The 24,692-nt window shown below is 35.7% G+C and overlaps 2 long non-coding RNA genes across 3 annotated transcripts in view; one reads left to right on the top strand and one right to left on the bottom strand.

Annotated features, from left to right (window-relative positions):
* The first annotated feature begins 1,064 nt into the window (after window positions 1-1,064).
* LOC127874017 (uncharacterized) overlaps window positions 1,065-24,692 on the top strand; it is a 46,883-nt gene continuing 23,255 nt past the window's right edge. Inside the window, exons 1-6 of the long non-coding RNA XR_008046531.1 lie at window positions 1,065-1,237; window positions 2,010-2,071; window positions 10,259-10,320; window positions 11,970-12,031; window positions 12,804-12,865; window positions 17,064-17,125. This is a non-coding gene — a long non-coding RNA (uncharacterized LOC127874017). The remainder of the gene's footprint in view (window positions 1,238-2,009; window positions 2,072-10,258; window positions 10,321-11,969; window positions 12,032-12,803; window positions 12,866-17,063; window positions 17,126-24,692) is intronic.
* On the bottom strand, window positions 2,486-16,322 carry LOC127874019 (uncharacterized). 2 transcript variants are annotated; one of them, XR_008046535.1, is made up of 2 exons: window positions 16,195-16,322; window positions 2,486-2,850 (listed from the first exon to the last, which is right to left on the bottom strand). It is a non-coding gene; the product is annotated as an uncharacterized LOC127874019 (long non-coding RNA). The 2 variants fall into 2 exon arrangements; XR_008046536.1 differs by lacking the exon at window positions 16,195-16,322 and adding an exon at window positions 11,101-11,228.

Below are 24,692 nucleotides of genomic sequence, written 5' to 3'. Positions count from 1 at the left end.
AAGGGAAGTATTGACCTTATTCGCGTGTCTTTGCATACAAAGGTGACATGGATCGATGATATTTGTTGTGTTGAGAATTCTGCGTGAAGCTGTGTGTCCAGAAGAAGTACTAGAAACCCCTTTCAGGAAGCCTACATTGATCTGAGCTCCTTTCTTGCCCTGCTAGTACATGGAACCTCATTGCTAAGCTTATAATGCTTGCCTAAATATATGTATCTTGTTCATTTTAACCTTTTCTTCCGGTCTAAACCCCCAACATGAGCATTTTTTCTTTCGCTCGGTTATAAACCTCCATTTTCACCTGATTGCCACCATAAAAATAGTCAAAAGTACTTATTTCTTGCCCAAAATATAAAATTTTGTATTCTCTTGAACCTCTAAATGAGAGATGGCAGTGCATATTGGCCATCTGCTGCAGTTTAAAGGCACCCATGACATTATGTGTTAAAATATATCATTGGCTGCTGGTAAATAAAGGGGCTCCGGGAGACAAGGCGCTTTCAAGATTTCACACTTTTATTGTTGCGCAACAAAAAGTTATTGGAAGCTTATTGATTTCTACACTTCAAAGTATCTTTGATCTTACATTTTTACTAATTTGTTTATTGCTTTGGATGAAATTGGATTTTTTTTTGCTTTGAAATTGACATTTTTGGGGTTATTTAAAAAAAAAAAACACTAAAAAGACATTATCAAAATTGCTTCATTCTTTTCCCACCCCGCATAAGCCCCAGGTGCCTATCCATTTGGTTTGTTTTGGTATTTTGTTGCAGATATTGAACACAACAGCTTTAAATCTTAAAGGGACATTTAAGCTCCAACAGGCCTAAAATCGCCTTCTTCAGACGGAAAACACCAGCGTGTGAAAATATAATATAAAATGGCCAAATGGACAGATAATCCAGCCAAACTTAATATATTGGTGCAATATGAATAGGAAGATAATAATATGCAAGAAAAACACATTTTAATCAGAAAATATTTCTCCTTTAGGTTACAATATACTAAATCATTTTGATGTTCAATGCTATACCCTCTAAAAAATGGAACGTCATTTATTTGAAGACACAATTCTCTGTATGTGCACTTGCCATGACTTTATTTTTGAATATTTCTGTGTGCATATGGTAGGGAAAACATTGTTGTATACTACAAATTCAGTGTTTTGCTTATAGGTTGGAGACTACATGAGATTTTGACAGATGGCGGGAAACCCTCATCAACTGGAGATCAGCCGGTAAAAAGGTGGCCTTAAAACAGTGACCGTTGATTCGCGTCGAGTTCTTTCTTACATACTGCATGACCTATCTTTTTTATTGTTTAAATCCATTCGGCTTGGCATGCTCTTTAAGAAAAGGTATGGGTATGGGGGTGTCGACGCGCAAAAGTTTGACTTTATTTTTCGTTGAAGTTGTTGATTTTACATTGAATTTGTTAAGGAAATCTTTTGGTATATTGTAACCTAAACTAACTTTAGGTAAAAATGAAATATCATCTGCAAGTGCAAAATATGACTGGTAAAGCTGATTTTTGGTCATTTCTTAGCAAAAGAGAAGATTATAAGTGCATTAAATGCATGAATTCAGATGATTTGACCCAAAATAGTTGTTTTTCAAGTTGACCCTCCACCCTTATATAGCCGAATAAGGGCTAAATTGCTTTCCAACTTAAGTTCAAAGGCATATTGGTTGACCGTGTAGCATTAATGTACTACATGATGTCAGAATTCAACGCCTGGGTTTCCGTGATCCAGTAACGCAACAATAGCTTGTGCGTAAAGCATTAACATTCAAACAGAGCCCCATTTCACCGATACGGAATGGCGGACATTTTTACAGATTGGACAGTGCAGCAGATGCTTAGCTGAGCCAGCCTTCATATTTAGTACAATCATGAATATAACAAGCTTTATCATTACATATTATTCTTATAAATACACTTAAAATACATAAATGCATGTGTTTTTTTCATTTTATATCTATTTCAATTGGGTATTTTTACTTTTTCAGGTAGAGGAATGTCTGCGACTAAGCCGAGGGCCACTGCATAAGGGTTATTGATGGCAAAACAGGTAATAATACTAAATTATTATCATGTACACAAGCAAATAAGCATATTAATGATGCTTAAGGTGTGAAATACTGCCCTAATCAGGTTTGTGGTCACTCAAACCCTTGCCGTTGTGCAATTCCCCGTTCAGTTTGAATCTATAGTTCCGCATCCCGACACGTAAAGCTCGTGCTTTGCTGGCAGCGGAAGTTGGCACTAAACAGGTTTATCCTTGTTCCTGAGCATGTATGCAGTACAGCTGAGTTAATTTGCTACTTGTAACCCTACAATTAGCTTGTGTTTGGTATTGTTTTCTCACAATAGCGCTTACTGTTAATGTTCTGGCTTGAAAGGATGTCGCGTCGGACTTAAACATAGGATTGTTGTAGCAAGTGTCCCCTTCATCATTTACCTAAGAGGGATCTTTTTGCCAAAATTTGGCACTTTCAGCAACCAGTTTTGTTTTTTATTTGGTACATGATTCTCTCATTCAGTGATGTAAGGGAAGTATTGACCTTATTCGCGTGTCTTTGCATACAAAGGTGACATGGATCGATGATATTTGTTGTGTTGAGAATTCTGCGTGAAGCTGTGTGTCCAGAAGAAGTACTAGAAACCCCTTTCAGGAAGCCTACATTGATCTGAGCTCCTTTCTGGCCCTGCTAGTACATGGAACCTCATTGCTAAGCTTATAATGCTTGCCTAAATATATGTATCTTGTTCATTTTAACCTTTCCTTCCGGTCTAAACCCCCAACATGAGCATTTTTTCTTTCGCTCGGTTATGAACCTCCATTTTCACCTGATTGCCACCATAAAAATAGTCAAAAGTACTTATTTCTTGCCCAAAATATAAAATTATGTATTCTCTTGAACCTCTAAATGAGAGATGGCAGTGCATATTGGCCATCTGCTGCAGTTTAAAGGCACCCATGACATTATGTGTTAAAATATATCATTGGCTGCTGGTAAATAAAGGGGCTCCGGGAGACAAGGCGCTTTCAAGATTTCACACTTTTATTGTTGCGCAACAAAAAGTTATTGGAAGCTTATTGATTTCTACACTTCAAAGTATCTTTGATCTATTGTTTTGGATGAAATTGGATTTTTTTTTTGCTTTGAAATTGACATTTTTGGGGTTATTTAAAAAAAACAAACACTAAAAAGACATTATCAAAATTGCTTCATTCTTTTCCCACCCCGCATAAGCCCCAGGTGCCTATCCATTTGGTTTGTTTTGGTATTTCGTTGCAGATATTGAACACAACAGCTTTAAATCTTAAAGGGACATTTAAGCTCCAACAGGCCTAAAATCGCCTTCTTCGGACGGAAAACACCAGCGTGTGAAAATATGATATAAAATGGCCAAATGGACAGATAATCCAGCCAAACTTAATATATTGGTGCAATATGAATAGGAAGATAATAATATGCAAGAAAAACACATTTTAATCAGAAAATATTTCTCCTTTAGGTTACAATATACTAAATCATTTTGGTGTTCAATGCTATACCCTCTAAAAAATGGAACGTCATTTATTTGAAGACACAATTCTCTGTATGTGCACTTGCCATGACTTTATTTTTGAATATTTCTGTGTGCATGTGGTAGGGAAAACATTGTTGTATACTACAAATTCAGTGTTTTGCTTATAGGTTGAGACTACATGAAATTTTGACAGATGGCGGGAAACCCTCATCAACTGGAGATCAGCCGGTAAAAAGGTGGCCTTAAAACAGTGACCGTTGATTCGCGTCGAGTTCTTTCTTACATACTGCATGGCCTATCTTTTTTATTGTTTAAATCCATTTGGCTTGGCATGCTCTTTAAGAAAAGGTATGGGTATGGGGGTGTCGACGCGCAAAAGTTTGACTTTATTTTTCGTTGAAGTTGTTGATTTTACATTGAATTTGTTAAGGAAATCTTTTGGTATATTGTAACCTAAACTAACTTTAGGTAAAAATGAAATATCATCTGCAAGTGCAAAATATGACTGGTAAAGCTGATTTTGGTCATTTCTTAGCAAAAGAGAAGATTATAAGTGCATTAAATGCATGAATTCAGATGATTTGACCCAAAATAGTTGTTTTTCAAGTTGACCCTCCACCCTTATATAGCCCAGGGACCTATACAAACAAAGGGATGAGACACTCACTGAACCGAAGAACAAGCTATCGCGTTGTTACGCAAAAGGGAACGAGACTTGTGACCCAACGAGACTTCGCGCTTCGAGGCAAATTTTAACAGCCGCCATTTTGACAAAGCGAGACCGTGACAAAGCAATCGAGAAATAATAAGAGTACAAATTAACCAAGTGTTGCCAACACAGAAGTATTCATTGCAAAGGTTTGTTGAGTTTGATACATCTTATTGTTTCATTTGTTTTCGACTATGCTTTGTATTTACTTATAAAACAACGGTGGGTATTTTCACTAAATCATGCGTATCATTGTTTACACTTCCATAATCCGAGAAACGTGTGTCGTGGCTTTTTTCAAAAGGCTTGGTCAAATAAAGCTCTATACTATTGATTTTGGTATTCTTACAAACGTTACATTTCAATGCATTGTGTGATGCTAATTTTATTTGTATTGTTAGCAAATTCATGATTTTAAATGAGCACAAAGGCAATACAATTTAAGTCATTTAAAAAATTTTTACCACTATCAGTTTCATCAACATATGTCGTGGCTCTTTTTGAAAGGCTCAGTCAATACTAGCCCTATATTAATCTTATGGGTATCTTTACAAAAATTACATTTTAACGCATTGAGTGATGCTAATTTTATTTGTTTTATTTGCAAATTCATGATTTTGAATGAGCACAAGGGCAATACAATTTTAGTCATTTTTTTATATTTTACCACTTTCAGTTTCATCAACATATGCCGTGGCTATTTTTGAAAGGCTCAGTCAATACTAGCCCTATATTAATCTTATGGGTATCTTTACAAACATTACATTTCAACGCATTGAGTGATGCTAATTTTATTTGTATTATTTGCAGAGGCATAATTTTGTATTAGCTCAAATATTATACAACTTTAGTCTTTTTTTATTTTGTAATCACTATCAGTTTGATCAACATATATCGTGGCTCTTTTCGAAAGGCTCAGTCAATACTAGCCCTATATTAATCTTATTGGTATCTTTACAAACATTACAATTCAACGCATTGAGTGATGCTAATTTTATTTGTATTATTTGCAAATTCATGATTTTGAATGAGCACAAAAGCAATACAATTTAAGTCATTTTTTTATTTTTTTACCACTATCAGTTTCATCAACATATGTCGTGGCTCTTTTTTGAAAGGCTCAGTCAATACTAGCCCTATATATATCATGTTGGTGTCTTTACAAACGTTGCATTTCAATGCATTGTGTGGTGCAAATTTAATTTGCATTATTTGCAAAGGCATAATTTTGTGTTAGCTCAAAGATAATACCATTTTAGTCATTTTTTTTATTTTGTAATCACTATCAGTTTGATCAACATATGTCGTGGCTCTTTTCGAAAGGCTCAGTCAATACTAGCCCTATATTAATCTTATGGGTATCTTTACAAACATTACATTTCAAGGCATTGTGTGATGCTAATTTTATTTGTATTATTTGCAAAGGCATAATTTTGTATTAGCTCCAAGATGATACAATTTCAGTTATTTTTTAATTTTTTTAGTTAAACGTGTTATCAACATATGTTGAGGCTTTTTTCAATAGACTCCGTCAATAGTAGCACTATTTTGATCATGTTGGTATTTTTGCAAATGTTACACTTCAATAAATTGTGTGGTGCACATTTTATTTACATGAATTGCAAAGGCATAATTTTGTATTAGCTCAGAGATTATACAATTTTAGGCATTTTTTTTTTTAACCAGTCTCGGTTTTGAATGTGTATGTCAATGCTCTTTTCAAAAGGCTCGGTCAATAATTGACCTATGATAATCATGTTGGTATCTTTAGATATGTGACACTTCAATGCATTGTGTGTTTCACATTTAATTTGCATTATTTACTAACTCATAACTTTGTATAAGCTAAAGGACAATATAACTTTAGTCATTTTTTAATTGTTAGACCGCTTTCAGTTTTGTATACATATGTCATTGCTTTTTGCGTAAGGGCCAAGGCTCTGTAAATACTAGCCCTATATTATTCATGTTGGTATCGTAACCCTTTCAGCGCTGGAATCAAACTTTAAAGGCCTTTGCAAACTGTTTGGACCCAGATGAGACGCCACAGAACGTGGCGTCTCATCAGGATTCAAACTGTTTGCTATTCTAAAAGTATTCTGTGAAAAAAATCTAAGAAAATGCTAATTTTAGAAATTCAGCAGACAACACTTTAGCAGACGACAAATTTCCCAGCATGCTAAGGATTAGCAAATTGTACACTTCAGTGCATTGTGTGGTGTACATTTAATTTGCATTATTTGCAAAGTTCTTGATTTGTATAAGCTCAATGATGATACAATATTAGTCCTTAATCAATTATTTAAAAAAAACAATTGAGATTAACATTTGTCTCCGCTTTTTCTTAGGGATTGATCAATACAAGCTCTATTATTGTTTGTGTTTGTACCAATGTTACATTTCAATGAAATGTATGGTGCATATTTTAAATGCATTTTTTGAAAAAAAAAATTGATGTCTGCATAGGAAATCCTGAGGTGGAATTTTCAATGATATTTGCTAAGAAGAGATTTCATTTCAACAAAATATGTCATAAAAGTGGAAAGTGTCGTTCCTTATTAGCCTGTGCGGACTGCACAGGCTAATCTGGGACGACACTTTACGCACATGCATTATGCCAAGTTTTCTCAAAACACGAGACATATAATCGTTCTCATTCACAGAATGTTTGGCCAATTTTTTTTTAAATATAAATTTAATAACTATTATTCTAGAAAAAAAATTGAAAAATTTCAAAGGTCATATTTCTTTATCATTGGAGAAAACATTTATTCTGAGATATTTTCAAGAGTTTGTTTCCACATTGTTAATGCTTCTATTAAGAATTTCTGAAATGTGTAGATACTTGTTATTCAATTAATGCAAAAAATCGGAATTCTTACATAAATATTTCAATTAATTTTATTAATATGTTGATACAACTAAGTACATTTTTATGTCCATCTGTCTGGTCGTCTGAAATTCCGTCACACTTTGCGTTTAGGTTTTGCGTTAACGTTTCGAAAAATGTGGAAAAAGGGTGGCATAGTCTATTAGTCTTCCTATGGTGGCAAGCCATGTTTTCAATAAATGATGGTGACTGTGTAAACATTTTATTAACTGATTTTTAGAATATGTTTTGTTTTATGCTTTTAGAATGCCTAGAAAACGCAAAAGAGGATCCCTTACGGTGAAACGCAAGTACCACTACATAACATCTGAACAGCCAAAGGAAGAAAACCATGTTGCCAGTGAACCCCTGGTGAACATTAAAGCTACAACATATTCTTCTACCCAGTCAGAAAGTGAAAATGTGCAGTTCACAAGTGATCATAGTTATGCTATTGATGAAGACTCCACATATGAGCTTGACTCCTTCCAGGAGACAAACAATGATAAGCCTGAAGCTGATGTGATGGAATGTAGTTCAGGGCTTCTAGAAATGGAGGTGGAGACGACAACCTTCTCAGACTTTGCTGTGGAACTTAAACTGCAAAATTTTTCATCTCAGTTCGTTGTAAAGGAATTAGAGCATTCAATTCAAATGTTACAGTTGTACGCAAATGACAGTCTGACAGCAATCAAGTTATCGGTTGAAATTAAGAGTGATTTTACGTGCTCTGTCTATGTGCATCGGAAATGCATTCCGAGATCTCACCAAATATGGACTGGACTGCCACAACATATCAATCGCGTTGCTTATGTTCTGGTGTTATAGGAAAGACTGTTAAAATTTGATGTCTGCATAGGAAATCCTGAGGTGGAATTTTCAATTATTTTTTTTTCGCATAGATAGTCGATGTAGGGATATAGATAAATGAAATTAACTAGTTTATATAGATGGAGTTATTAATTTTACTTATAGATTTCTCTCTAAATAAAATGATTGTACTTTATATACTCTAAGGAACCATATCGCTATACATAAACTATAGTTTTGCTTTAGTATAGGTTGTCAACACAGGGATTTTACTTATACTTAACTACAATTAAGTGAAGCATAGGTAGAGGTATATCATACAGCTTTTACATTGTCAGTATTACTCAATTCCATATTTCAAAAAAAAAAATTACGAATGAAAAAACAATGCAAGTATATACTTTATGCAGTTATATGTGTCCTAATTTTATATTAATGTATGTAATTCTTGTTTAAAAAAAGTCATTTAATAATTATATTTTTCACTTATGAACTTTGGTACAGACAGGTCACTATGTATTAACAATATTAACATTCTCACGAAAACATGTGTATTCCTTATATTGTAAAAGGAACTTTTTTCGAAGTGATGCATGATTTGTATTTACTTCAAAAGCATGCTGTTATTGTAAATATAATGTAAATGACGATTAGCTTAACATGCTTAAGTCAGAATAAACTTTTATGTTCTATTAACTGCATTTAAATCTTTGTCCATAATTGTGTTAAAACCATTCTACAACACGTTTTATATTCATTTCTTTGAAAATAATTAAAGGAATAAAACACTAAACTCCTTTGTACACACTATTTAGTAGTAACTGTAAATGCCTGATTCAATTGTCTCATCATTATTACACCGTATCATGTGTCCACTGTTTTGGATATCTTACTTGCATGTGCGAGGATTTGATTTATTAATGTTGTTTTATATATTGATTGTTCGAGATATATATGATAATAAAACGAATAAAACATAAGTATATATATATATATATATATAGAACTACTAAAACACGAAAACCTTTCTTGTTTTTTGTTTGGTTTGTACGCAAAATGCAGAACTAAAAAAATGCATCCAATATTTATTACCTCGTAAATTCTGTTGATGTTTTTTTATGACATGACCTCGAAATCCTGATACACTTTTATACTCCGCACCACAAACAGGACAAATATAGCACAGCTCTTTCGTGCTTGCTTGCGATTTATTGTTTGCCTCATCATCAGTATAATCACCTTATACCAAATCTAAATCTATGTCGTCATCCCATGAAAGGAAATCTTTATGTTTAGAAGACATTTTCAGTAAATTCCATGAATTCCGACGTTCACTATGACTTAAGGGAGTCCAAATGAATATTAAAATGACATTCGAAAATTTGCTGCGTCGGAGGTTAAAAGAACAATTATACATTTTGAGTTGTTTGCACTTAACATGTCTTGATAATGTTGCTATTTTAAACAAAACATGGTAACATTTTAATTCTATTAAAAGACCGGTCTTTTGTACATGCACATACGTGCGATAAACAACGGCAATTTAACCCTGGCGAAACAACCGGCAATTAATATTCATCAAAGAGTCCGATAATTGGGTGCCCGTTTGACATACTGCGTAATAATAAGACTAATTAATGATTGATTTTGAGATCAACAACGCAACAATTAAACGAATAGGTACTTGTTTATTTAACATAATATAATTTGAATCCGAAAAAACGTAACGCGTTAAATAAGCGAAATCCCTCGCAATCGATATCGTGTAGCCGCATTATCGCTACACAGGGACCAATCGATCGAGATTATCAAATCTCGCGCACCGGTTTATTATCGCTACACCGGGACCAATCGATCGAGATTAAAGTATAGGTCCCTGATCTCGCGCACCGGTTTATTTTGCGTGCTGTAACGGGATATCGCGAGGTTGCTAATCCCTTTGTTTGTATAGGTCCCTGTATAGCCGAATAAGGGCTAAATTGCTTTCCAACTTAAGTTCAAAGGCATATTGGTTGACCGTGTAGCATTAATGTACTACATGATGTCAGAATTCAACGCCTGGGTCTCCGTGATCCAGTAACGCAACAATAGCTTGTGCGTAAAGCATTAACATTCAAACAGAGCCCCATTTCACCGATATGGAATGGCGGACATTTTTACAGATTGGACAGTGCAGCAGATGCTTAGCTGAGCCAGCCTTCATATTTAGTACAATCATGAATATAACAAGCTTTATCACTACATATTATTCTTATAAATACACTTAAAATACATAAATGCATGTGTTTTTTTCATTTTATATCTATTTCAATTGGGTATTTTGACTTTTTCAGGTAGAGGAATGTCTGCGACTAAGCCGAGGGCCACTGCATAAGGGTTATTGATGGCAAAACAGGTAATAATACTAAATTATTATCATGTACACAAGCAAATAAGCATATTAATGATGCTTAAGGTGTGAAATACTGCCCTAATCAGGTTTGTGGTCACTCAAACCCTTGCCGTTGTGCATATTCCCCGTTCAGTTTGAATCTATAGTTCCGCATCCCGACACGTAAAGCTCGTGCTTTGCTGGCAACGGAAGTTGGCACTTAACAGGTTTATCCTTGTTCCTGAGCATGTATGCAGTACAGCTGAGTTAATTTGCTACTTGTAACCCTACAATTAGCTTGTGTTTGGTATTGTTTTCTCACAATAGCGCTTACTGTTAATGTTCTGGCTTGAAAGGATGTCGCGTCGGACTTAAACATAGGATTGTTGAAGCAAGTGTCCCCTTCATCATTTACCTAAGAGGGATCTTTTTGCCAAAATTTGGCACTTTCAGCAACCAGTTTTGTTTTTTATTTGGTACATGATTCTCTCATTCAGTGATGTAAGGGAAGTATTGACCTTATTCGCGTGTCTTTGCATACAAAGGTGACATGGATCGATGATATTTGTTGTGTTGAGAATTCTGCGTGAAGCTGAATGTCCAGAAGAAGTACTAGAAACCCCTTTCAGGAAGCCTACATTGATCTGAGCTCCTTTCTGGCCCTGCTAGTACATGGAACCTCATTGCTAAGCTTATAATGCTTGCCTAAATATATGTATCTTGTTCATTTTAACCTTTCCTTCCGGTCTAAAACCCCAACATGAGCATTTTTTCTTTCGCTCGGTTATGAACCTCCATTTTCACCTGATTGCCACCATAAAAATAGTCAAAAGTACTTATTTCTTGCCCAAAATATAAAATTTTGTATTCTCTTGAACCTCTAAATGAGAGCTGGCAGTGCATATTGGCCATCTGCTGCAGTTTAAAGGCACCCATCACATTATGTGTTAAAATATATCATTAGCTGGTAAATAAAGGGGCTCCGGGAGACAAGGCGCTTTCAAGATTTCACACTTTTATTGTTGCGCAACAAAAAGTTATTGGAAGCTTATTGATTTCTACACTTCAAAGTATCTTTGATCTTACATTTTTACTAATTTGTTTATTGTTTTGGATGAAATTGGATTTTTTTTGCTTTGAAATTGACATTTTTGGGGTTATTTAAAAAAACAAACACTAAAAAGACATTATCAAAATTGCTTCATTCTTTTCCCACCCCGCATAAGCCCCAGGTGCCTATCCATTTGGTTTGTTTTGGTATTTTGTTGCAGATATTGAACACAACAGCTTTAAATCTTAAAGAGACATTTAAGCTCCAACAGGCCTAAAATCGCCTTCTTCGGACGGAAAACACCAGCGTGTGAAAATATGATATAAAATGGCCAAATGGACAGATAATCCAGCCAAACTTAATATATTGGTGCAATATGAATAGGAAGATAATAATATGCAAGAAAAACACATTTTAATCAGAAAATATTTCTCCTTTAGGTTACAATGTACTAAATCATTTTGGTGTTCAATGCTATACCCTCTAAAAAATGGAACGTCATTTATTTGAAGACACAATTCTCTGTATGTGCACTTGCCATGACTTTATTTTTGAATATTTCTGTGTGCATGTGGTAGGGAAAACATTGTTGTATACTACAAATTCAGTGTTTTGCTTATAGGTTGGAGACTACATGAGATTTTGGCAGATGGCGGGAAACCCTCATCAACTGGAGATCAGCCGGTAAAAAGGTGGCCTTAAAACAGTGACCGTCGATTCGCGTCGAGTTCTTTCTTACATACTGCATGACCTATCTTTTTTATTGTTTAAATCCATTCGGCTTGGCATGCTCTTTAAGAAAAGGTATGGGTATGGGGGTGTCGACGCGCAAAAGTTTGACTTAATTTTTCGTTGAAGTTGTTGATTTTACATTGAATTTGTTAAGGAAATCTTTTGGTATATTGTAACCTAAACTAACTTTAGGTAAAAATGAAATATCATCTGCAAGTGCAAAATATGACTGGTAAAGCTGATTTTTGGTCATTTCTTAGCAAAAGAGAAGATTATAAGTGCATTAAATGCATGAATTCAGATGATTTGACCCAAAATAGTTGTTTTTCAAGTTGACCCTCCACCCTTATATAGCCGAATAAGGGCTAAATTGCTTTCCAACTTAAGTTCAAAGGCATATTGGTTGACCGTGTAGCATTAATGTACTACATGATGTCAGAATTCAACGCCTGGGTCTCCGTGATCCAGTAACGCAACAATAGCTTGTGCGTAAAGCATTAACATTCAAACAGAGCCCCATTTCACCGATATGGAATGGCGGACATTTTTACAGATTGGACAGTGCAGCAGATGCTTAGCTGAGCCAGCCTTCATATTTAGTACAATCATGAATATAACAAGCTTTATCACTACATATTATTCTTATAAATACACTTAAAATACATAAATGCATGTGTTTTTTTCATTTTATATCTATTTCAATTGGGTATTTTGACTTTTTCAGGTAGAGGAATGTCTGCGACTAAGCCGAGGGCCACTGCATAAGGGTTATTGATGGCAAAACAGGTAATAATACTAAATTATTATCATGTACACAAGCAAATAAGCATATTAATGATGCTTAAGGTGTGAAATACTGCCCTAATCAGGTTTGTGGTCACTCAAACCCTTGCCGTTGTGCAATTCCCCGTTCAGTTTGAATCTATAGTTCCGCATCCCGACACGTAAAGCTCGTGCTTTGCTGGCAGCGGAAGTTGGCACTTAACAGGTTTATCCTTGTTCCTGAGCATGTATGCAGTACAGCTGAGTTAATTTGCTACTTGTAACCCTACAATTAGCTTGTGTTTGGTATTGTTTTCTCACAATAGCGCTTACTGTTAATGTTCTGGCTTGAAAGGATGTCGCGTCGGACTTAAACATAGGATTGTTGTAGCAAGTGTCCCCTTCATCATTTACCTAAGAGGGATCTTTTTGCCAAAATTTGGCACTTTCAGCAACCAGTTTTGTTTTTTATTTGGTACATGATTCTCTCATTCAGTGATGTAAGGGAAGTATTGACCTTATTCGCGTGTCTTTGCATACAAAGGTGACATGGATCGATGATATTTGTTGTGTTGAGAATTCTGCGTGAAGCTGTGTGTCCAGAAGAAGTACTAGAAACCCCTTTCAGGAAGCCTACATTGATCTGAGCTCCTTTCTGGCCCTGCTAGTACATGGAACCTCATTGCTAAGCTTATAATGCTTGCCTAAATATATGTATCTTGTTCATTTTAACCTTTCCTTCCGGTCTAAACCCCCAACATGAGCATTTTTTCTTTCGCTCGGTTATGAACCTCCATTTTCACCTGATTGCCACCATAAAAATAGTCAAAAGTACTTATTTCTTGCCCAAAATATAAAATTTTGTATTCTCTTGAACCTCTAAATGAGAGCTGGCAGTGCATATTGGCCATCTGCTGCAGTTTAAAGGCACCCATGACATTATGTGTTAAAATATATCTTTGGCTGCTGGTAAATAAAGGGGCTCCGGGAGACAAGGCGCTTTCAAGATTTCACACTTTTATTGTTGCGCAACAAAAAGTTATTGGAAGCTTATTGATTTCTACACCTCAAAGTATCTTTGATCTTACATTTTTACTAATTTGTTTATTGTTTTGGATGAAATTGGATTTTTTTTTGCTTTGAAATTGACATTTTTGGGGTTATTTAAAAAACAAAACACACTAAAAAGACATTATCAAAATTGCTTCATTCTTTTCCCACCCCGCATAAGCCCCAGGTGCCTATCCATTTGGTTTGTTTTGGTATTTTGTTGCAGATATTGAACACAACAGCTTTAAATCTTAAAGGGACATTTAAGCTCCAACAGGCCTAAAATCGCCTTCTTCGGACGGAAAACACCAGCGTGTGAAAATATGATATAAAATGGCCAAATGGACAGATAATCCAGCCAAACTTAATATATTGGTGCAATATGAATAGGAAGATAATAATATGCAAGAAAAACACATTTTAATCAGAAAATATTTCTCCTTTAGGTTACAATATACTAAATCATTTTGATGTTCAATGCTATACCCTCTAAAAAATGGAACGTCATTTATTTGAAGACACAATTCTCTGTATGTGCACTTGCCATGACTTTATTTTTGCATATTTCTGTGTGCATGTGGTAGGGAAAACATTGTTGTATACTACAAATTCAGTGTTTTGCTTATATGTTGGAGACTACATGAGATTTTGACAGATGGCGGGAAACCCTCATCAACTGGAGATCAGCCGGTAAAAAGGTGGCCTTAAAACAGTGACCGTTGATTCGCGTCGAGTTCTTTCTTACATACTGCATGACCTATCTTTTTTATTGTTTAAATCCATTCGGCTTGGCATGCTCTTTAAGAAAAGGTATGGGTATGGGGGTGTCGACGCGCAAAAGTTTGACTTAATTTTTCGTTGAAGTTGTTGATTTTACATTGAATTTGTTAAGGAAATCTTTTGGTATATTGTAACCTAAACTAACTTTAGGTAAAAATGAAATATCATCTGCAAGTGCAAAATATGACTGGTAAAGCTGATTTTTGGTCATTTCTTAGCAAAAGAGAAGATTATAAGTGCATTAAATGCATGAATTCAGATGATTTGACCCAAAATAGTTGTTTTTCAAGTTGACCCTCCACCCTTATATAGCCGAATAAGGGCTAAATTGCTTTCCAACTTAAGTTCAAAGGCATATTGGTTGACCGTGTAGCATTAATGTACTACATGATGTCAGAATTCAACGCCTGGGTCTCCGTGATCCAGTAACGCAACAATAGCTTGTGCGTAAAGCATTAACATTCAAACAGAGCCCCATTTCACCGATATGGAATGGCGGACATTTTTACAGATTGGACAGTGCAGCAGATGCTTAGCTGAGCCAGCCTTCATATTTAGTACAATCATGAATATAACAAGCTTTATCACTACATATTATTCTTATAAATACACTTAAAATACATAAATGCATGTGTTTTTTTCATTTTATATCTATTTCAATTGGGTATTTTGACTTTTTCAGGTAGAGGAATGTCTGCGACTAAGCCGAGGGCCACTGCATAAGGGTTATTGATGGCAAAACAGGTAATAATACTAAATTATTATCATGTACACAAGCAAATAAGCATATTAATGATGCTTAAGGTGTGAAATACTGCCCTAATCAGGTTTGTGGTCACTCAAACCCTTGCCGTTGTGCAATTCCCCGTTCAGTTTGAATCTATAGTTCCGCATCCCGACACGTAAAGCTCGTGCTTTGCTGGCAACGGAAGTTGGCACTTAACAGGTTTATCCTTGTTCCTGAGCATGTATGCAGTACAGCTGAGTTAATTTGCTACTTGTAACCCTACAATTAGCTTGTGTTTGGTATTGTTTTCTCACAATAGCGCTTACTGTTAATGTTCTGGCTTGAAAGGATGTCGCGTCGGACTTAAACATAGGATTGTTGAAGCAAGTGTCCCCTTCATCATTTACCTAAGAGGGATCTTTTTGCCAAAATTTGGCACTTTCAGCAACCAGTTTTGTTTTTTATTTGGTACATGATTCTCTCATTCAGTGATGTAAGGGAAGTATTGACCTTATTCGCGTGTCTTTGCATACAAAGGTGACATGGATCGATGATATTTGTTGTGTTGAGAATTCTGCGTGAAGCTGAATGTCCAGAAGAAGTACTAGAAACCCCTTTCAGGAAGCCTACATTGATCTGAGCTCCTTTCTGGCCCTGCTAGTACATGGAACCTCATTGCTAAGCTTATAATGCTTGCCTAAATATATGTATCTTGTTCATTTTAACCTTTCCTTCCGGTCTAAAACCCCAACATGAGCATTTTTTCTTTCGCTCGGTTATGAACCTCCATTTTCACCTGATTGCCACCATAAAAATAGTCAAAAGTACTTATTTCTTGCCCAAAATATAAAATTTTGTATTCTCTTGAACCTCTAAATGAGAGCTGGCAGTGCATATTGGCCATCTGCTGCAGTTTAAAGGCACCCATGACATTATGTGTTAAAATATATCATTAGCTGGTAAATAAAGGGGCTCCGGGAGACAAGGCGCTTTCAAGATTTCACACTTTTATTGTTGCGCAACAAAAAGTTATTGGAAGCTTATTGATTTCTACACTTCAAAGTATCTTTGATCTTACATTTTTACTAATTTGTTTATTGTTTTGGATGAAATTGGATTTTTTTTGCTTTGAAATTGACATTTTTGGGGTTATTTAAAAAAACAAACACTAAAAAGACATTATCAAAATTGCTTCATTCTTTTCCCACCCCGCATAAGCCCCAGGTGCCTATCCATTTGGTTTGTTTTGGTATTTTGTTGCAGATATTGAACACAACAGCTTTAAATCTTAAAGAGACATTTAAGCTCCAACAGGCCTAAAATCGCCTTCTTCGGACGGAAAACACCAGCGTGTGAAAATATGATATAAAATGGCCAAATGGACAGATAATCCAGCCAAACTTAATATGTTGGTGCAATATGAATAGGAAGATAATAATATGCAAGAAAAACACATTTTAATCAGAAAATATTTCTCCTTTAGGTTACAATGTACTAAATCATTTTGGTGTTCAATGCTATACCCTCTAAAAAATGGAACGTCATTTATTTGAAGACACAATTCTCTGTATGTGCACTTGCCATGACTTTATTTTTGAATATTTCTGTGTGCATGTGGTAGGATAAACATTGTTGTATACTACAAATTCAGTGTTTTGCTTATAGGTTGGAGACTACATGAGATTTTGGCAGATGGCGGGAAACCCTCATCAACTGGAGATCAGCCGGTAAAAAGGTGGCCTTAAAACAGTGACCGTCGATTCGCGTCGAGTTCTTTCTTACATACTGCATGACCTATCTTTTTTATTGTTTAAATCCATTCGGCTTGGCATGCTCTTTAAGAAAAGGTATGGGTATGGGGGTGTCGACGCGCAAAAGTTTGACTTAATTTTTCGTTGAAGTTGTTGATTTTACATTGAATTTGTTAAGGAAATCTTTTGGTATATTGTAACCTAAACTAACTTTAGGTAAAAATGAAATATCATCTGCAAGTGCAAAATATGACTGGTAAAGCTGATTTTTGGTCATTTCTTAGCAAAAGAGAAGATTATAAGTGCATTAAATGCATGAATTCAGATGATTTGACCCAAAATAGTTGTTTTTCAAGTTGACCCTCCACCCTTATATAGCCGAATAAGGGCTAAATTGCTTTCCAACTTAAGTTCAAAGGCATATTGGTTGACCGTGTAGCATTAATGTACTACATGATGTCAGAATTCAACGCCTGGGTCTCCGTGATCCAGTAACGCAACAATAGCTTGTGCGTAAAGCATTAACATTCAAACAGAGCCCCATTTCACCGATATGGAATGGCGGACATTTTTACAGATTGGACAGTGCAGCAGATGCTTAGCTGAGCCAGCCTTCATATTTAGTACAATCATGAATATAACAAGCTTTATCACTACATATTATTCTTATAAATACACTTAAAATACATAAATGCATGTGTTTTTTTCATTTTATATCTATTTCAATTGGGTATTTTGACTTTTTCAGGTAGAGGAATGTCTGCGACTAAGCCGAGGGCCACTGCATAAGGGTTATTGATGGCAAAACAGGTAATAATACTAAATTATTATCATGTACACAAGCAAATAAGCATATTAATGATGCTTAAGGTGTGAAATACTGCCCTAATCAGGTTTGTGGTCACTCAAACCCTTGCCGTTGTGCAATTCCCCGTTCAGTTTGAATCTATAGTTCCGCATCCCGACACGTAAAGCTCGTGCTTTGCTGGCAGCGGAAGTTGGCACTTAACAGGTTTATCCTTGTTCCTGAGCATGTATGCAGTACAGCTGAGTTAATTTGCTACTTGTAACCCTACAATTAGCTTGTGTTTGGTATTGTTTTCTCACAATAGCGCTTACTGTTAATGTTCTGGCTTGAAAGGATGTCGCGTCGGACTTAAACATAGGATTGTTGTAGCAAGTGTCCCCTTCATCATTTACCTAAGAGGGATCTTTTTGCCAAAATTTGGCACTTTCAGCAACCAGTTTTGTTTTTTATTTGGTACATGATTCTCTCATTCAGTGATGTAAGGGAAGTATTGACCTTATTCGCGTGTCTTTGCATACAAAGGTGACATGGATCGATGATATTTGTTGTGTTGAGAATTCTGCGTGAAGCTGTGTGTCCAGAAGAAGTACTAGAAACCCCTTTCAGGAAGCCTACATTGATCTGAGCTCCTTTCTGGCCCTGCTAGTACATGGAACCTCATTGCTAAGCTTATAATGCTTGCCTAAATATATGTATCTTGTTCATTTTAACCTTTCCTTCCGGTCTAAACCCCCAACATGAGCATTTTTTCTTTCGCTCGGTTATGAACCTCCATTTTCACCTGATTGCCACCATAAAAATAGTCAAAAGTACTTATTTCTTGCCCAAAATATAAAATTTTGTATTCTCTTGAACCTCTAAATGAGAGCTGGCAGTGCATATTGGCCATCTGCTGCAGTTTAAAGGCACCCATGACATTATGTGTTAAAATATATCATTGGCTGCTGGTAAATAAAGGGGCTCCGGGAGACAAGGCGCTTTCAAGATTTCACACTTTTATTGTTGCGCAACAAAAAGTTATTGGAAGCTTATTGATTTCTACACTTCAAAGTATCTTTGATCTTACATTTTTACTAATTTGTTTATTGTTTTGGATGAAATTGGATTTTTTTTTGCTTTGAAATTGACATTTTTGGGGTTATTTAAAAAAAAAAACACTAAAAAGACATTATCAAAATTGCTTCATTCTTTTCCCACCCCGCATAAGCCCCAGGTGCCTATCCATTTGGTTTGTTTTGGTATTTTGTTGCAGATATTGAACACAACAGCTTTAAATCTTAAAGGGACATTTAAGCTCCAACAGGCCTAAAATCGCCTTCTTCGGACGGAAAACACCAGCGTGTGAAAATATGATATAAAATGGCCAAATGGACAGATAATCCAGCCAAACTTAATATATTGGTGCAATATGAATAGGAAGATAATAATATGCAAGAAAAACACATTTTAATCAGAAAATATTTCTCCTTTAGGTTACAATATACTAAATCATTTTGGTGTTCAATGCTATACCCTCTAAAAAATGGAACGTCATTTATTTGAAGACACAATTCTCTGTATGTGCACTTGCCATGACTTTATTTTTGAATATTTCTGTGTGCATGTGGTAGGGAAAACATTGTTGTATACTACAAATTCAGTGTTTTGCTTATAGGTTGGAGACTACATGAGATTTTGACAGATGGCGGGAAACCCTCATCAACTGGAGATCAGCCGGTAAAAAGGTGGCCTTAAAACAGTGACCGTTGATTCGCGTCGAGTTCTTTCTTACATACTGCATGACCTATCTTTTTTATTGTTTAAATCCATTCGGCTTGGCATGCTCTTTAAGAAAAGGTATGGGTATGGGGGTGTCGACGCGCAAAAGTTTGACTTTATTTTTCGTTGAAGTTGTTGATTTTACATTGAATTTGTTAAGGAAATCTTTTGGTATATTGTAACCTAAACTAACTTTAGGTAAAAATGAAATATCATCTGCAAGTGCAAAATATGACTGGTAAAGCTGATTTTTGGTCATTTCTTAGCAAAAGAGAAGATTATAAGTGCATTAAATGCATGAATTCAGATGATTTGACCCAAAATAGTTGTTTTTCAAGTTGACCCTCCACCCTTATATAGCCGAATAAGGGCTAAATTGCTTTCCAACTTAAGTTCAAAGGCATATTGGTTGACCGTGTAGCATTAATGTACTACATGATGTCAGAATTCAACGCCTGGGTCTCCGTGATCCAGTAACGCAACAATAGCTTGTGCGTAAAGCATTAACATTCAAACAGAGCCCCATTTCACCGATATGGAATGGCGGACATTTTTACAGATTGGACAGTGCAGCAGATGCTTAGCTGAGCCAGCCTTCATATTTAGTACAATCATGAATATAACAAGCTTTATCACTACATATTATTCTATAAATACACTTAAAATACATAAATGCATGTGTTTTTTTCATTTTATATCTATTTCAATTGGGTATTTTGACTTTTTCAGGTAGAGGAATGTCTGCGACTAAGCCGAGGGCCACTGCATAAGGGTTATTGATGGCAAAACAGGTAATAATACTAAATTATTATCATGTACACAAGCAAATAAGCATATTAATGATGCTTAAGGTGTGAAATACTGCCATAATCAGGTTTGTGGTCACTCAAACCCTTGCCGTTGTGCAATTCCCCGTTCAGTTTGAATCTATAGTTCCGCATCCCGACACGTAAAGCTCGTGCTTTGCTGGCAGCGGAAGTTGGCACTTAACAGGTTTATCCTTGTTCCTGAGCATGTATGCAGTACAGCTGAGTTAATTTGCTACTTGTAACCCTACAATTAGCTTGTGTTTGGTATTGTTTTCTCACAATAGCGCTTACTGTTAATGTTCTGGCTTGAAAGGATGTCGCGTCGGACTTAAACATAGGATTGTTGTAGCAAGTGTCCCCTTCATCATTTACCTAAGAGGGATCTTTTTGCCAAAATTTGGCACTTTCAGCAACCAGTTTTGTTTTTTATTTGGTACATGATTCTCTCATTCAGTGATGTAAGGGAAGTATTGACCTTATTCGCGTGTCTTTGCATACAAAGGTGACATGGATCGATGATATTTGTTGTGTTGAGAATTCTGCGTGAAGCTGTGTGTCCAGAAGAAGTACTAGAAACCCCTTTCAGGAAGCCTACATTGATCTGAGCTCCTTTCTGGCCCTGCTAGTACATGGAACCTCATTGCTAAGCTTATAATGCTTGCCTAAATATATGTATCTTGTTCATTTTAACCTTTCCTTCCGGTCTAAACCCCCAACATGAGCATTTTTTCTTTCGCTCGGTTATGAACCTCCATTTTCACCTGATTGCCACCATAAAAATAGTCAAAAGTACTTATTTCTTGCCCAAAATATAAAATTTTGTATTCTCTTGAACCTCTAAATGAGAGCTGGCAGTGCATATTGGCCATCTGCTGCAGTTTAAAGGCACCCATGACATTATGTGTTAAAATATATCATTGGCTGCTGGTAAATAAAGGGGCTCCGAGCGACAAGGCGCTTTCAAGATTTCACACTTTTATTGTTGCGCAACAAAAAGTTATTGGAAGCTTATTGATTTCTACACTTCAAAGTATCTTTGATCTTTCATTTTTACTAATTTGTTTATTGTTTTGGATGAAATTGGATTTTTTTTTGCTTTGAAATTGACATTTTTGGGGTTATTTAAAAAAAAAAACACTAAAAAGACATTATCAAAATTGCTTAGAGTGAAAATATCTAACAAATTCATTCTTTCCCACCCCGCATAAGCCCCAGGTGCCTATCCATTTGGTTTGTTTTGGTATTTTGTTGCAGATATTGAACACAACAGCTTTAAATCTTAAAGGGACATTTAAGCTCCAACAGGCCTAAAATCGCCTTCTTCGGACGGAAAACACCAGCGTGTGAAAATATGATATAAAATGGCCAAATGGACAGATAATCCAGCCAAACTTAATATATTGGTGCAATATGAATAGGAAGATAATAATATGCAAGAAAAACACATTTTAATCAGAAAATATTTCTCCTTTAGGTTACAATATACTAAATCATTTTGGTGTTCAATGCTATACCCTCTAAAAAATGGAACGTCATTTATTTGAAGACACAATTCTCTGTATGTGCACTTGCCATGACTTTATTTTTGAATATTTCTGTGTGCATGTGGTAGGGAAAACATTGTTGTATACTACAAATTCAGTGTTTTGCTTATAGGTTGGAGACTACATGAGATTTTGACAGATGGCGGGAAACCCTCATCAACTGGAGATCAGCCGGTAAAAAGGTGGCCTTAAAACAGTGACCGTTGATTCGCGTCGAGTTCTTTCTTACATACTGCATGACCTATCTTTTTTATTGTTTAAATCCATTCGGCTTGGCATGCTCTTTAAGAAAAGGTATGGGTATGGGGGTGTCTACGCGCAAAAGTTTGACTTTATTTTTCGTTGAAGTTGTTGATTTTACATTGAATTTGTTAAGGAAATCTTTTGGTATATTGTAACCTAAACTAACTTTAGGTAAAAATGAAATATCATCTGCAAGTGCAAAATATGACTGGTAAAGCTGATTTTTGGTCATTTCTTAGCAAAAGAGAAGATTATAAGTGCATTAAATGCATGAATTCAGATGATTTGACCCAAAATAGTTGTTTTTCAAGTTGACCCTCCACCCTTATATAGCCGAATAAGGGCTAAATTGCTTTCCAACTTAAGTTCAAAGGCATATTGGTTGACCGTGTAGCATTAATGTACTACATGATGTCAGAATTCAACGCCTGGGTCTCCGTGATCCAGTAACGCAACAATAGCTTGTGCGTAAAGCATTAACATTCAAACAGAGCCCCATTTCACCGATATGGAATGGCGGACATTTTTACAGATTGGACAGTGCAGCAGATGCTTAGCTGAGCCAGCCTTCATATTTAGTACAATCATGAATATAACAAGCTTTATCACTACATATTATTCTTATAAATACACTTAAAATACATAAATGCATGTGTTTTTTTCATTTTATATCTATTTCAATTGGGTATTTTGACTTTTTCAGGTAGAGGAATGTCTGCGACTAAGCCGAGGGCCACTGCATAAGGGTTATTGATGGCAAAACAGGTAATAATACTAAATTATTATCATGTACACAAGCAAATAAGCATATTAATGATGCTTAAGGTGTGAAATACTGCCATAATCAGGTTTGTGGTCACTCAAACCCTTGCCGTTGTGCAATTCCCCGTTCAGTTTGAATCTATAGTTCCGCATCCCGACACGTAAAGCTCGTGCTTTGCTGGCAGCGGAAGTTGGCACTTAACAGGTTTATCCTTGTTCCTGAGCATGTATGCAGTACAGCTGAGTTAATTTGCTACTTGTAACCCTACAATTAGCTTGTGTTTGGTATTGTTTTCTCACAATAGCGCTTACTGTTAATGTTCTGGCTTGAAAGGATGTCGCGTCGGACTTAAACATAGGATTGTTGTAGCAAGTGTCCCCTTCATCATTTACCTAAGAGGGATCTTTTTGCCAAAATTTGGCACTTTCAGCAACCAGTTTTGTTTTTTATTTGGTACATGATTCTCTCATTCAGTGATGTAAGGGAAGTATTGACCTTATTCGCGTGTCTTTGCATACAAAGGTGACATGGATCGATGATATTTGTTGTGTTGAGAATTCTGCGTGAAGCTGTGTGTCCAGAAGAAGTACTAGAAACCCCTTTCAGGAAGCCTACATTGATCTGAGCTCCTTTCTGGCCCTGCTAGTACATGGAACCTCATTGCTAAGCTTATAATGCTTGCCTAAATATATGTATCTTGTTCATTTTAACCTTTCCTTCCGGTCTAAACCCCCAACATGAGCATTTTTTCTTTCGCTCGGTTATGAACCTCCATTTTCACCTGATTGCCACCATAAAAATAGTCAAAAGTACTTATTTCTTGCCCAAAATATAAAATTTTGTATTCTCTTGAACCTCTAAATGAGAGCTGGCAGTGCATATTGGCCATCTGCTGCAGTTTAAAGGCACCCATGACATTATGTGTTAAAATATATCATTGGCTGCTGGTAAATAAAGGGGCTCCGAGCGACAAGGCGCTTTCAAGATTTCACACTTTTATTGTTGCGCAACAAAAAGTTATTGGAAGCTTATTGATTTCTACACTTCAAAGTATCTTTGATCTTTCATTTTTACTAATTTGTTTATTGTTTTGGATGAAATTGGATTTTTTTTTGCTTTGAAATTGACATTTTTGGGGTTATTAAAAAAAAAAAACACTAAAAAGACATTATCAAAATTGCTTAGAGTGAAAATATCTAACAAATTCATTCTTTTCCCACCCCGCATAAGCCCCAGGTGCCTATCCATTTGGTTTGTTTTGGTATTTTGTTGCAGATATTGAACACAACAGCTTTAAATCTTAAAGGGACATTTAAGCTCCAACAGGCCTAAAATCGCCTTCTTCGGACGGAAAACACCAGCGTGTGAAAATATGATATAAAATGGCCAAATGGACAGATAATCCAGCCAAACTTAATATATTGGTGCAATATGAATAGGAAGATAATAATATGCAAGAAAAACACATTTTAATCAGAAAATATTTCTCCTTTAGGTTACAATATACTAAATCATTTTGGTGTTCAATGCTATACCCTCTAAAAAATGGAACGTCATTTATTTGAAGACACAATTCTCTGTATGTGCACTTGCCATGACTTTATTTTTGAATATTTCT

This window comes from Dreissena polymorpha, chromosome 3, assembly GCF_020536995.1.
Source record: "Dreissena polymorpha isolate Duluth1 chromosome 3, UMN_Dpol_1.0, whole genome shotgun sequence".
In the NCBI taxonomy this organism is placed as follows: domain Eukaryota; kingdom Metazoa; phylum Mollusca; class Bivalvia; order Myida; family Dreissenidae; genus Dreissena; species Dreissena polymorpha.
This window is presented reverse-complemented; position numbering and strand designations above follow the sequence as displayed.